This window comes from Melospiza georgiana, chromosome 29 (genome assembly GCF_028018845.1).
Source record: "Melospiza georgiana isolate bMelGeo1 chromosome 29, bMelGeo1.pri, whole genome shotgun sequence".
In the NCBI taxonomy this organism is placed as follows: Eukaryota; Metazoa; Chordata; class Aves; order Passeriformes; family Passerellidae; genus Melospiza; species Melospiza georgiana.
The window spans coordinates 1,940,786-1,953,377 of NC_080458.1; the positions used below are offsets into that span (position 1 = coordinate 1,940,786).

Here is a 12,592-nt window from a genome sequence, read left to right on the forward strand (position 1 = left end):
GCCAGGCCAGGTGATGGCCCTTTCTTTTGTTGCACTAAAGGGAATGTGCCGTCATCCCAGTGTTTGGGTGGCACCAGCAGCAAAGCCCGGCCGGCAGCAGCACTGCCTGAGCTCCATGGCCAGGAGCAGCCGTGGATGCCCACGGTGTGGGCAGGCAGGAGCCAGGCAGGGGCTGCTGTGACCAGAGGCGGGGTCCCCAGGGCTGGGGGAGCCCAGGGGTCAGGCAGCAGCATGGGGCTCCTGAGAAAAAGCAACCCCATTTTCTTAATTTTTCACTTTTAAATATTAGAAATTTGTAGAAATATTTCAAAATCGTTTTCTGTAGAGAGACACCTCCAAATATTTCTTCCCAATTCCTATAGTAGTTAAAGGTTTTTCTAAGTAGCTTTAGAATCCAAAAAAATGACCTTATTTTGTCTTCACTTTTCATTTTTAGAAATATTTAGAAATATCTCTTGTAGAGAGAAATTCCCATATGTTTAATTCCTTTTTCCTCAACACATCTGTATTTTTGAAACTGGTTGTAGAGTTCTGGAAAATATTTTCCCCTTATACAATAAAAAATAAAATTGCATTTGAGTGGTAATCTTTATTCTAGAAAGAAGTAAGACCCCTTCAGCCAGCCAGCCTGCTGCAGAGGCTCTTTTCCTGCAGGAGCTTTGTACCTAGTCACAACCAACAAACATAAAACCTTTTCCCAGATATTTCCTGGGATTTTTGACAAGGTCACGTCTTAGTTTTCTCAGACAAACTTTGAGCACAGTGGGCATCTCTTCAACTTACAATCTTTGTTTGCTTCTGGTGGAACTCCCTCAGTTCTAGAGCAGGGCCTTCTCTCAGCTTGCTGCTGGCCCCGGGCTCTCCTCCCGGCCTGCTGGGCTTTGTTGGGTGGCACAGCCTGTGCCAAGGGGCGGCAAGGTGCCTGCAGGCCCCAGCTCTGGGGGAAATGGAGAACGTCCTGCCCGCATCCACCGTGCTGCCAGCTCAGCAGTGCAGCACAGCATGGGCGGACATTCCCCATTGCTCCCACAGGTGCAGCTGGAACCACAGTACATGTTCCTGATGCTTAGAAGGGCCTTGGAAGGGGTTTCTGTCAGGGAACAGGCTTCTGGCTGGGGTTCCCAGCAGGCCTGCTTGTTTTGGAGCTGATCTTCATCTTATGCTCTGTCCGAATTTGGACTTACTTGAAGAGAAGACAGTGAGTGTTTAGGTCACCTTTCCCTCAAACAGCTTCTTTTGAAAGTCTACTGTACATAGGAAACATTCCCAGTGAGGCTGCAGTGTAGGTGTGGCCAGTCCATGATTGTCCAAAGAACTCTGCTGAGGGTTCTGCTGCTGCCCAGAGCTTTCATTGGCCTCCTAATTGCTGGGCCTTGTCCTGGGGGACCCCTTGGGGCTGCAGCCAGTGCTGGTTCCCACTGAGGCTGCCTGGACAAGAGCAGCCCCTGGGGCACCGGGCAGAGGCAAAGCACGGTGGGGAAGAGAAAGAGCAGGGACGAGATTGCCCTTGAAAGGCAGGGGAAGGGAGAATGTCGCTTATCCGAGAGAACCCCAAAGAGCGGCCGGAAGAGGTGCCGGCTGGTCAAGGACCCACGAGGAGCAGAGGGAGGGCGTATCGACTGATGGAGTGTCCCGAGGAGTGGCTGGGGAGAGTGGGGGTGTGCGTTGGTGGGGATGAGTGGCCGGAGCGCTTGCATGGTCCGGTGGTGGGGAGGCTGGCGGGGCTGTCGGAGTAGGCTCAGCCCGGCCGGTGGGCACGGCTAACCCCGCCTGCCTGCAGGACCATGGCGCAGTTCCTGTTGGAGGCAGACCTGCATGGGCTGCTGAAGCTGGACACACTGATCCCGAACGCGCCGCCTGCGCGATGGCAGCGCAAGGCCAAGGAGAGCGGCCCCGGGCCCAGTCCCGTCAGCGTGTCGCCCATGAAGCCGGCCAATCGCTCCCACAGCTCCAGCAAGACACCGTCCACGACAGCCGGTGAGCGCCGGCCACCAGCAGCAGAGATTGAGTGCAGGAGCCTCGCCCAGGCTGCTTGTCCGTAGCCACAGGGCTCTGGGCTCCCTGCCACGCTGTCCTACTGGCTGCTGCTCAGGCAGGAGGAGGTGGGCTGTGCTCCTGACAGCCACCCACCTCCTTGCCAGCATGAGGGGCAGAGCTCTGAGCACTGGGGCTGGCCAGCTGCTGTTCACCCAGCTGAGCCTTGCTGGCACAGCTGTATGCTAGGATGAGTGTGGGCGGGACTGTCAGCTGACAGCTTTACATCCTGTGAGCATTTCTGTATCTTCCCCTTATCTCTGGACTCTGGAATTGTTGCACTAGACCCAAGTGCACACAGTCCCTAACCAACTTGGTGGCAGGGAGGAAAATATAAGTTAGTTGTGACTGGGTGGCATGAGACCTCAGAGTCCTACTTGTGTGGTGGGTGTGATGTGGAAGAGTGTTGGGTTTACTCCCGTGAAAGCTCTAATACAGGCTGTTAAATAGCTGTAAGACAATATTTTCATATGTGAATGCACATAAATCTTGATCCAAAATTCAAAGCACCCCCAAAAAGGCTGGGGGGGATTGCTACATTCCCAACCGCAGCACTATGCAGATGGAGATGGCAAATTTCCTCCTAAGCAAAAAGAATGACCCTGCTGAGGATTCCCCTACCAAGAAGGTGAGCATGTTGCTAGGTTACAATTACTTAAACAACCGCTACTCCTTCCTGCCCCTTTACAGAGCAGTGAACAATAGGTTCTATCAAGTGGGCACACGGGACTGACAAGTCCCAGCCATCACTACTTGCAGCTCTGGGCTTCAGGAGCCCAGGATGCGATTGAAGCTGTAGAGACTGCCATGCACTCTAAACCTATGCTGCTTCTGGAAGCAAAATTTAGCTTTTGACTAATGAGGGGTTAAAATGTAGCAGGCAACAAAAACACAAAGCTGTGAGCCCATGCAGAGTGAAACTGCTGGTAGTAGCTATTCTAGGACAATGTCTCCACAGGGAACACTTCTGGAATGTTTTACACTATGTTCTGAAATCTGTTTATGAAGCATTTGGTCACTTTGTGGCTGTGGCTTTTCCCACTGGCAATAACACTGAATTTGCCATTGTGTGAAAATGTGAGCAGGACAATATATGAAAGTCTGAGGAAAAATTGCTTTGACCTGCCTCTGTGTGACTGACCCTTGCAGCACAGTCAAACATCTTCAGATTCTAAGAGAAAGGGACTTAGGTGTCTGTTTAAATTGCAGTGTGGGAATTGTTTTAAATGCATTGCACTGAGGGTGATTTGTCTCTGTAGGAGCAACAGAAAGCCTGGGCAGTGCATCTGAATGGTTTTGATGTAGAAGAGGCAAAGATCCTCCACCTCAGTGGAAAATTAGAGAATGCTCCAGAAGGTATGATACAGGAGTCTGTGTGAGCTGAATCAGCAGCAGAGATCAGGTCAGGGGAACAGCAACACAGAGGCTCTGTGTGTGGTCACAGGAGAAATCAACTGGTTTCTGAGAGCTGTACAGGCTGGAGTCTCCTTTCTTAAGGTTCCTGAGGTCGAGGGAGGGCGTAACAGTTATAGTGAATTTATTTAGGAGAGTTGCTATGACTGCCAGTTGGTCACCTATTACAGGGCTTGCAAGGGTCTTCAGGGTGAAGAGAGAGACGAGAATCTTGACCTCATGTTCAGAAGGCTTGATTTATTATTTTATGATATATATTACATTGTTACTATACTAAAAGAAATAGAAGGAAAGTTCTCAGAAGCTAGCTAAGCTAAGAATAGAAAAAGAATGAATAAACAAAGGGCTGTGTCTCAGCAGAGGGTGAGACCCAGCTCTGCTGTGAGTGGTCAGTAAATCCAAACATTCACCCGAGACCAATCACGCATCCACCTGTTGCATTCCACAGCAGCAGATAACCATTGTTTACATTTTGTTGCTGAGGCCACAGCTTCTCAGAAGGGAGAAAAATCCTAAAGAAAGGATTTTTATGAAAAGATGTCAGTGACAGTCACCTGTACTGCAGGTTCCAAACATTCATGAAGTCTGTAAGAGCACCAAACTCTCTGCACTTTCTAGCTTAAACTGCAACTAAATATAATGGGATTCAAAAACCCAAGTGTTTGTTAAATTTGTTTCCATGAATGAGGAAATTGTAGCTCACCCCTGTTCAGCAGTTCATACTGCCAGTGATTTTAGTGCACTGCAGGCTTGTGAGTGTTTCTCTTACGACTTCATTTTCACTCCAAGGGATTCCTAGGTGGGTGAGCAGCACTCAGCTGGGAGGAAACTAACTCAGGTTAACAAACCTGTTCCCCTGCACACAGACTATCAGAATAACCTGAAAGTGCTCTACAGTCAGAAAATGGCACCTGGATTCAGCAGGAAGAATAGCAGATATATTCCCTTAAAGCCAGAACGGGTCTTGGATGCACCAGAGATGTTCAACGACTACTGTAAGTAGGCTATGGGGTTGAGTGCTGGGCATCCAGAACATTTTGCACTGGATTGCTGTTCCTAGGACAGTGTAACTGGGCTGTCTGTATTATTTTGTGTACCCAGGCTAGCACAGACCACTTCTGGAGTGTCCCTGTGTGGCCTTACAGGGACAGTGGTCTAGGGCACTGTGTAGGTGCCTTGGAGCAGGGTACCTGGCCCCAGCAGCTGGGCATAGTGACACTCAGAAGGCTCCCCCTCACCTGTACGTGTGTGTGTGCACATGTGCACTCACACCTGCTGCAGCAGCACGGGTGAAGGGCAGGGCTCTCTAGCCAAGCATGGTGTGACCTGCATTGCTCTTTCAAAGTGTAGATCTGACTCTCATAGACTGGAGCACCCAGAACTTCCTGGCAGTGCTTCTGGATGACACTGTTTATCTGTGGAATCACACTAGTAGGGAGATTATCCCCCTGCTGCAGATGGAGCATCCAGATGTTTACATTTCCTCTGTGTCATGGATTAAAGATGGAGACTACCTTGTTGTTGGCACAAGTAGTGCTGAGGTTCAGGTGAATGCAAGAGTAAAACTAGAGGTGTTTTCAAGGGATTGACAGAACTGGGGACAAAACCTTGGCTGGCAGAGGAAGGATGCCATGCACCTGACTTGTCTTCCCTGGTGTGGGGTGGAACTGCCCAGTGTGCAAGGCAGGGTTTGGTTTGGGGGTTTTCTGATAAGCAGCGTTACCTTCTGTGCTATAGTCATGAGATACACACTTTCTCTGTTTCCTTACTGAGAAAGCTGAATGCCAGAGCCTGTGCAGTGAGGTTCCTAGGGCATAGAAACAGGATTGGGTTTCTTCTGAAGAACTTTTTGCTTTGCCTCTCCAGCTATGGGACATTGAGCAGCAGAAACATCTCCAAACCATGACCAGCCATTGTGCCTGTGTGGGAACCCTCAGCTGGAACAGCTACATCCTCTCCAGGTAAAGCAGTGGGTCAAGGGCAGTTTCCAGTTGTTGCAAACTCCTATCCATCAATCTATGTTTGGCATGGGTTACGGATGGCAGAGAGAAGTTTGTCCTGGCTTGGGATTCTTACTCAGCCTTATCTGTTGGGGCTGTGAGGAGAAGGCCTCTTTCCTGTCTTGCAATTTGTGCTGAAGTTGTAAAGAGCTTGTGTGGGTGTTTCACTCACACCAACAGACCTGTGTTGCTGGTAACACTGGTTGAAACCCAGTGGCAGGTATAGCAGTCTTGCAACAACAAAAATGGATTTGGGTGAAAATGTGCAGCCTGACCCTGCAAGCCTTCTCTTCTCTCTGCAGTGGTGCACGGACTGGGCACATCCATCACCACGATGTCCGAGTGGCTGAGCATCACGTGGCCGCCCTTTCTGGCCACACACACGAGGTGTGCGGACTCAGATGGTCTCTGGATGGCCGCTACCTGGCCAGTGGTGGCAATGACAATCTGGCGAACGTCTGGCCATGCACCCAAGGTGGGGGTGGCGACTTTGCTCCTGTACAGACCTTCACTCAGCACCAGGGTGCTGTCAAGGTGAGCACAGAGCTGCCACGGGCAGATAAGTGTGTGCAAAGCAGGTATGCAGCACTGGCTGGGTGCAGGTTGTCTCTTGTATGTTTTAAAATGAACTCTCCTCTCTCAGGCTGTGGCATGGTGCCCATGGCAGATGAATGTTCCAGCCACTGGAGGTGGCACTAGAGACAGACATATCCGCATCTGGAACGTGTGTTCTGGCGCCTGCCTCAGTGCTGTTGATACCCTTTCCCAGGTGAGAGATGAACATCGTCTTGGAGACAAACACCTTCTGGCAGCACACCTACACAGAGCTGCTGGCTCCTCAGGCCCAGAGGCACAGGGAAGGAGGGGGACAATGCTTGCCTCCGAGTGGTGAGCATCAGCACAAGCACCTTGTCTCACCTGTGTTACTGCCTCTTTGCAGGTGACTTCTATCCTATGGTCAACAAACTACAAGGAGCTCATTTCAGGCCATGGCTTTGCACAGAATCAGCTGGTCATATGGAAGTATCCAACAATGACCAAGGTTGCAGAGCTGCAAGGTAGGTGGACAGGGCCTGGGTGGGGGCTGTCAGAGGTTGAAGACAGATGCACTCCTTGGTTGGAGCCTGCAGCATCACTGATACAGGACAGTATCCGGGGCCATGCTGCTAGGAGTAAAGCATGCCCACAGGGCTGTGGAAGAGATACCATTGATCCAAATGTGTGCTTGGGGTCTGAAATCATGCTGCCACAGCCACTGGGGAGACAGCTATGCAAGCTGGCAGGGCTCATGGGAACATACAGGAGTAAATGTGCATGTGCTGATCAGCTCAGCCCTGACTGCACATTCCTTCTCCTCCTCAGGTCATACTGATAGAATCTTCAACCTGACCATGAGCCCTAATGGTACAGCAGTGGCCTCAGCAGCTGCTGATGAAACACTGCAGATCTGCCGCTGTTTTGAGATGGATCCCATAAAGAAGAAGAAGGAGAAGGCAAACAGTGCCAAAAGCAGTATTCTTCACCAGAGCGTCCGCTGAGAGCATGGGATTGTTGTGGGGAGGGGGATATTTGGTTTACACACTGTGCAGTATTTTAAATGTTAATGAACTGCTTAACTTGACTTTTTCTTAATGGAGTCTGATGGAAGAAAAAGCCATGGCTCCTAAACCAAAGTCTTTCTCCCTGAGGCTGGGGATCTGGGCAAGGAGTGGAGACCTAGGTCTTAAGGGCCAGTTTAGAGGCCCCTGAGCTTAGCACAGCCTAGCAGAAGGATGCTGTGCAAGGGCTGTACTTCTGTTTCTGTCCCAGCTAAGAGAGATATGTCACCTGCCCCATCTAGATGCTGACTACAAGCACAGCAGCTCCACCACAGGCTCAACTGAAAGCACAGCATGGCTGTGGCCTCAGTTTGTGTTGTCTTGGCCTGTCTCACAAGCCCAGGGACACCTTCCTATGGCTCTGCAGGCAGATCTCAGTTTGTCTTGTTAGCTACAGGCAGCCATCACTGCCTGCCTGTGGTGCTGGAGTAGAATAGCTGTTGGAAAAAAAAGGAGGGAGGGAAATATAGAGCAACAGCTGTAATCACCCCAAAGGCTGGAAAGGGGCTGGCTCTGGCATAAAGCCTGATGCAAAACAAAAGGTTGGCTTACACAGCCACAGCCAGCCTGGGTGTCATGCAAGAGCCACGCAAAGCACCACCAACCCTGTGCTCAGCCTTCAGTCACGTATTCTTCCAACAACTCTGATCTCCCTTCCCCTCCTGCTGACAGGAGGCCCTGGTGCCTCACTGAGGCTTCATGCAGGGGAGCAAGCACCAGGGCTCAGCTGACATTTATTGGAGCTTGACTCCCCTACACTTGGAAAAATGCCTTTTTTCCAGGCTGAACTGTGCTGGAGCAAGTTGCAGGAAATATATTTGAGCCCTCACCTGACCAACAACCAGCTCAGCCATGATGCTTTGCACAGTGGAGCTGCAGTGTCTGAGGCTGTGGGGCTGCACCAGACCCATCAAGCCTGTCCTTCAGCTGCACCAGCATTGCCAGGGGCTGCTGGGGACACTGCACAGCTGATAAGCACCTTGGCCTGTACAAAGCAGCTCCACCAAGCCTGTGCCTCCCATCGGTCCTCAGTGATTAGCCGAGGGTGGATTATTAACTATTTTCACCTTTCCCTCAGCACAGTACCACACTGTGCCTAGCACCAGCTCTGCCTCCTGAGCCTTACAGCAGCTGGAACCTTCAAAGGTTCCGACTTGTGCTCTGCCAAGGCCAGTGAGTGTGTAACCACACCCACCAGAGCACCCACACACACACACACACATAAAGGTGATATGGGGGGCACAGTCTCAAAAAACAGCCACTGAGCCAGCACCTTCCCAGCAGTGCTGCTGGTGCATCCCCATTTGGCCACTTGGGAAAGATTAGGAGGTCCAAGGAAGGAGCTCTCCCTCAGACACAAATCCTAGGGCCACAGCTGTCTCTAAAGGGGAAGCAGGCAGGAACCCAGATGAAAGGCTGGGCTCTTCCACAGAGCTGTGCTGTTGTTGTAGGAGCCCTGCCCCACAGCCCTGCACTTGGTGCTGGGAGTTAGCACAGACTTGCCCTGTAGGGCCACAGCTGATTAGGCCTTCCCTGGTCCCTGACCTGGAAGGAAAGCTTTATATGCCAAAAAGTTCCTGTCATTTTTTCAGTCCCATGTAAGAGCAGCTCAGCTTTCTCACAGACTCTTTCTTTCTCCTTAGCACAGGCCCCGCACCCAGATGCTGTGCATTACATAGCCCTTAGAGGACCTCTGAGCATTACCAGAGGGTAATGATACTGCAGGGTCTTTGACCCCATGCTGGTCTCTCACAGTCCTGGAGCGAGGAGGAGCAGAGGAAGGAAGTGGGCACTGATCCAGCAGGCCCAGTAAACACAGCCCTGTAAGGTGTGAATTCAGTTCACAGCATGACAGCATATTAATTACCAAGTGCCATGGCCAGCCCATAGAAGAGCACAGCTAACAGTGTTGTGAATAAGAAGCTTGACTAGGCCAATATTCAAGCAGCAATCAATTTATTATTTAATATGGTAAATATGGGCAATACAGCGCTGGGTACAGTGGGGAAAGTTTTCCCTCCAACTGCACACTGATAATTGAGGGTTACAGGTATTTATAGGAGTACCCATCAGTTTTTTTCAGCAGTTTCTATTTCCAATCTTTTACTCATCAGCAATTCTTATTCGAAATTATTACATCACAATTCTATACACTATTGTGATTTTAATTTCTCAGGATGTATCTCAAAGGAGTATCCCCAGATGGTGACAGTCCAGTTTCCAAAAGAAGAAAGACAAATCCCATCTGGTGAGGTCCAGCTCTCCAGATGTGGGTCCACCTTTTAATTGCAGAGACTCTAAATCTCATAACAGTGATATCCAGCTTCCCTTTGGTCAAAACCATAAACCCTTGAGGTGATGTTCTCAAGCTGTTTTTCTCTGCTTCAATAAGGTCTGAGATAAGAATATTTCCTTTATATATATTCCAAAGCTACAGTTTCAAGGATACAAGTAATATTCTAAAATTATACTTCAAAAGGTTATTATTGCAGAGCTCCTTATGGATTAAATGCAAGCAAAATGCAACATCTTTAACACCTTAATTCCAATACTCCTAAATCAACTAGGGTTAATTGCAAACAAAAGATAGGTTCAAAGGCCTTTTTCCATGCTTTATTCTCCTCAGTTATTATTAGAATTCACAGCTCTCCCATTGTCGGGGTCCACACGTTTTGCATTCACAAATACACACGTCACCTGTTTGTACCTGACACAAAACACAGCTTTGTATCTCACAAACAAGAAAATGCACTCCTTGCTCTTCTGACACAGCTCTCTCTGTTCATGATGTGGGGCAGCGAGTGCTGATGATGTGCAGGAGCTGATGCAAGGGACAGGGACGAGGATGCAGCAGGCACAGTGCCAAGCTGACAGAGGGATGATCTCTGGCAGTGGCACTGAAGGAGAAGAGTTTGCAGGCAGGACAGAAAATGGCTCTTTGTTTCACCTATTCTTTCAGTGCTGCTAAGAATGTAGCCTGGAGCAAGCTGGGAACACCAGAGCCTGGAGCCCTTTCCAGGCAGGGCTGCATCAGACACAAACCAGCAGGGGACTGAAGAGCCCCTGGGGTGGCAGTGAGCAACCTCAGGTTCTGCTCACTGCTGCTGGCATTTTCTGTTGAACCATCTCCAAGGACTTCTCTTGTGCTCTGTATTTCTAAGGGGTTTCCCCCTTGTTTGTTTTTGGTTGTCTCCTGCACCTTTTCTTCTCCAAATTTTCCTACCCTGTCAGCAGCAGCCCCTGTCCAGAACTGGCTCTAAAATATCAGCAAAACAGCTAGGAACAACAAGGGTGGAATCCTGCGGCTCAGGAATTCGTATGCCAGAGCCCTGTCTGTGCCTTAGGCTTTGTCAGGACCTCCTTCTCTGAGCAAAAACTAGGGATTAGTGGAGTTTTTTGTGAAAGAGCTCCTGAGAAGCAAATGTTGTGCGAGGTTTCTCAGGAGTGTTTCCGTTAAGTTCATTGCTGACAAAGAGAAAGTAAGGCCAGGATAGCAGAGCAGCTGGGAGCTGGTCACTCCCTGCAAAAGGCTGCTGTATGATGTGGGAACACCACGTTCCAGGAGGAGCGAGCAGGATCAATGTGTTCACAGTGCTGCAAATGAAGTTTGGGTTCAGTTACAGAGTAGTCAGGAGTGGTGAGCACTGGAAGATCCAGCTGCAGTCCCCATCCATGTCCCTTTCAGTGCTGGCTTTAGGGTGTCTGCAGCCTGGATCCCGAGCGCCCTGGGGGCTCCTGAGGCTGCCTTTGCACTCGGGGTGAGGATGCCCAGGAGCCACTGAGGCTGCAGTGGGGACCAGGGCTGGGGTTTGTGGCCTGGCAGGTGTGGCTCTGGGGGCTGTGACATGCCAGGGCATGGGTCACTGTTACTGCCCTCCGCAGCCCTGGCTAGCTCTGTGATGCTCCAGGGACAATGGCAAGAGTGGGGAAGTGGCTAGGTTAGGGTTTTGCCTGAGCCAGAACCTCTAGGCCAAATGCCCAGCAGCAAAGACCTCTGGAGGGCCGAGTGAAGGAAGCAGAGGAGGCTCTTCCGCGGTGTAAAGGGCAGCAAATTCATCAGGAGAGGCGGCGGGAAGGTTCACAGGACAGAATGCCCAATGGGAACAGATGTTCAAAGAAGCCCCACCACCCCTGTGCATGGGTTTTTAAAATCTTTCAAAACAGGGGGTGGACACCATATTGTAACCAATAAGCGACTCTTGGGGTGTGGTTTTGAGGGCTACAACAAATCAGAACAAGGGGAAGAGAGAGCGTTGGGATAGGGATTGGATCTTGGGGTGAGGGACAGGGAACTTTCTGGAACAAAGGGTAGGGTTTGGGCTGATGGATGGGGCAAAGGGGCTGTTTTGTCTTGATAGACAGGGAAAAATCTGGTGAGGAGGGAGGGGATTCCTTGAGGGACACTTGGGTAGGAGGGCACAACATAGGGGAGAAGCTAACTGTAATAACTTGGGGAACACTTGAACATACCACTACATACCAGAACATTTGGCTCAATGAACTAACTCACTGCAACACAGAAATTCAGGCTTTCAGCAGCTGAGAGGTGGCACTATTAGAACCCGCAGCAGCTGGTGAAAGCCATCTCTGTCCATCAGGTTCTTGCTGTGTGGGAAGGTGCTGTGAGTTGTGGTGGCTGCACTCCCCCTGTGCTGGGAGGATGATCTGTACCAGGGGAGAGCAGAAAGCTGCCATGGTGAGCAGAACATGCTCAGAGCATTGCAGTTCAGAGAATGGCACTGCCCTTGAAGGGAAAAAAGCTTGAAAGCATAGAATTCTGTGAAGAACCGTTGCACAGATTTTCTCTTCTAGAACATGCCCATTTTTGTATGCTGTAAATGAATACTCTGGGTTTTACAGAATACATGGGGTTTTTTCTTAAGGTTTTTGGGAGAACTCTCAAGTTTATTTCTGTTTGGATTTTACATCCAGCATGCATACAGGTTTTTTATAACTATTATTTTTCTTTAGTAAATACTTAGGGAAAAATACCCGACCATTTTTTAATCCTTTGGGATAGTGTGATTAATATTCTTAGAAAGAAAACCTTGTTGAACAAGTGTGAAAACACAGAGAGAGGGAAAACAGTATAAAAGTCTTTTAGAACAGAGCATGTAAAAAGAACTGCAGAACTGAGTAATTCCTCCAAGTGTAGAATTAGCAAGATATATCACCTAGAGTAACTGCCAAGATACTTTCTTAAACCAAGGGAAATGTGACCTGCAGCCATACGAAACACAGCCAAAGCAAATGAAAACCTTTGGAAAAGAGGGAATTTTGCCAGTGACATCAATCTGTCTGGATAACTGAGGGATGCCCATCAATATTGCACTATATTCCTCAATATTTGCAATGTTTTTCTCCCAATTTCTGTGAAATTAATAAGCTGCAGTTGTTTACCATTAGCTTAAGCTCTTAAAGGAATTACCAAGCACCATGTATGTTTTTCTGTAGCTGAGAAGGACTTGAGTCTCCCAAATCTTCTACAAAGCAGAAGGGAATCGCACAGTTACTTGTGCTAATGTTAATGAAGGGTTTCATGAAAGC

At 49.5% G+C, this 12,592-nt stretch overlaps 1 pseudogene; it reads left to right on the forward strand.

The window, feature by feature from the left end:
- Positions 1–1,784: 1,784 nt before the first annotated feature.
- Positions 1,785–6,985, forward strand: LOC131094374 (cell division cycle protein 20 homolog; annotated as a pseudogene).
- The last annotated feature ends 5,607 nt before the right edge of the window (positions 6,986–12,592 follow it).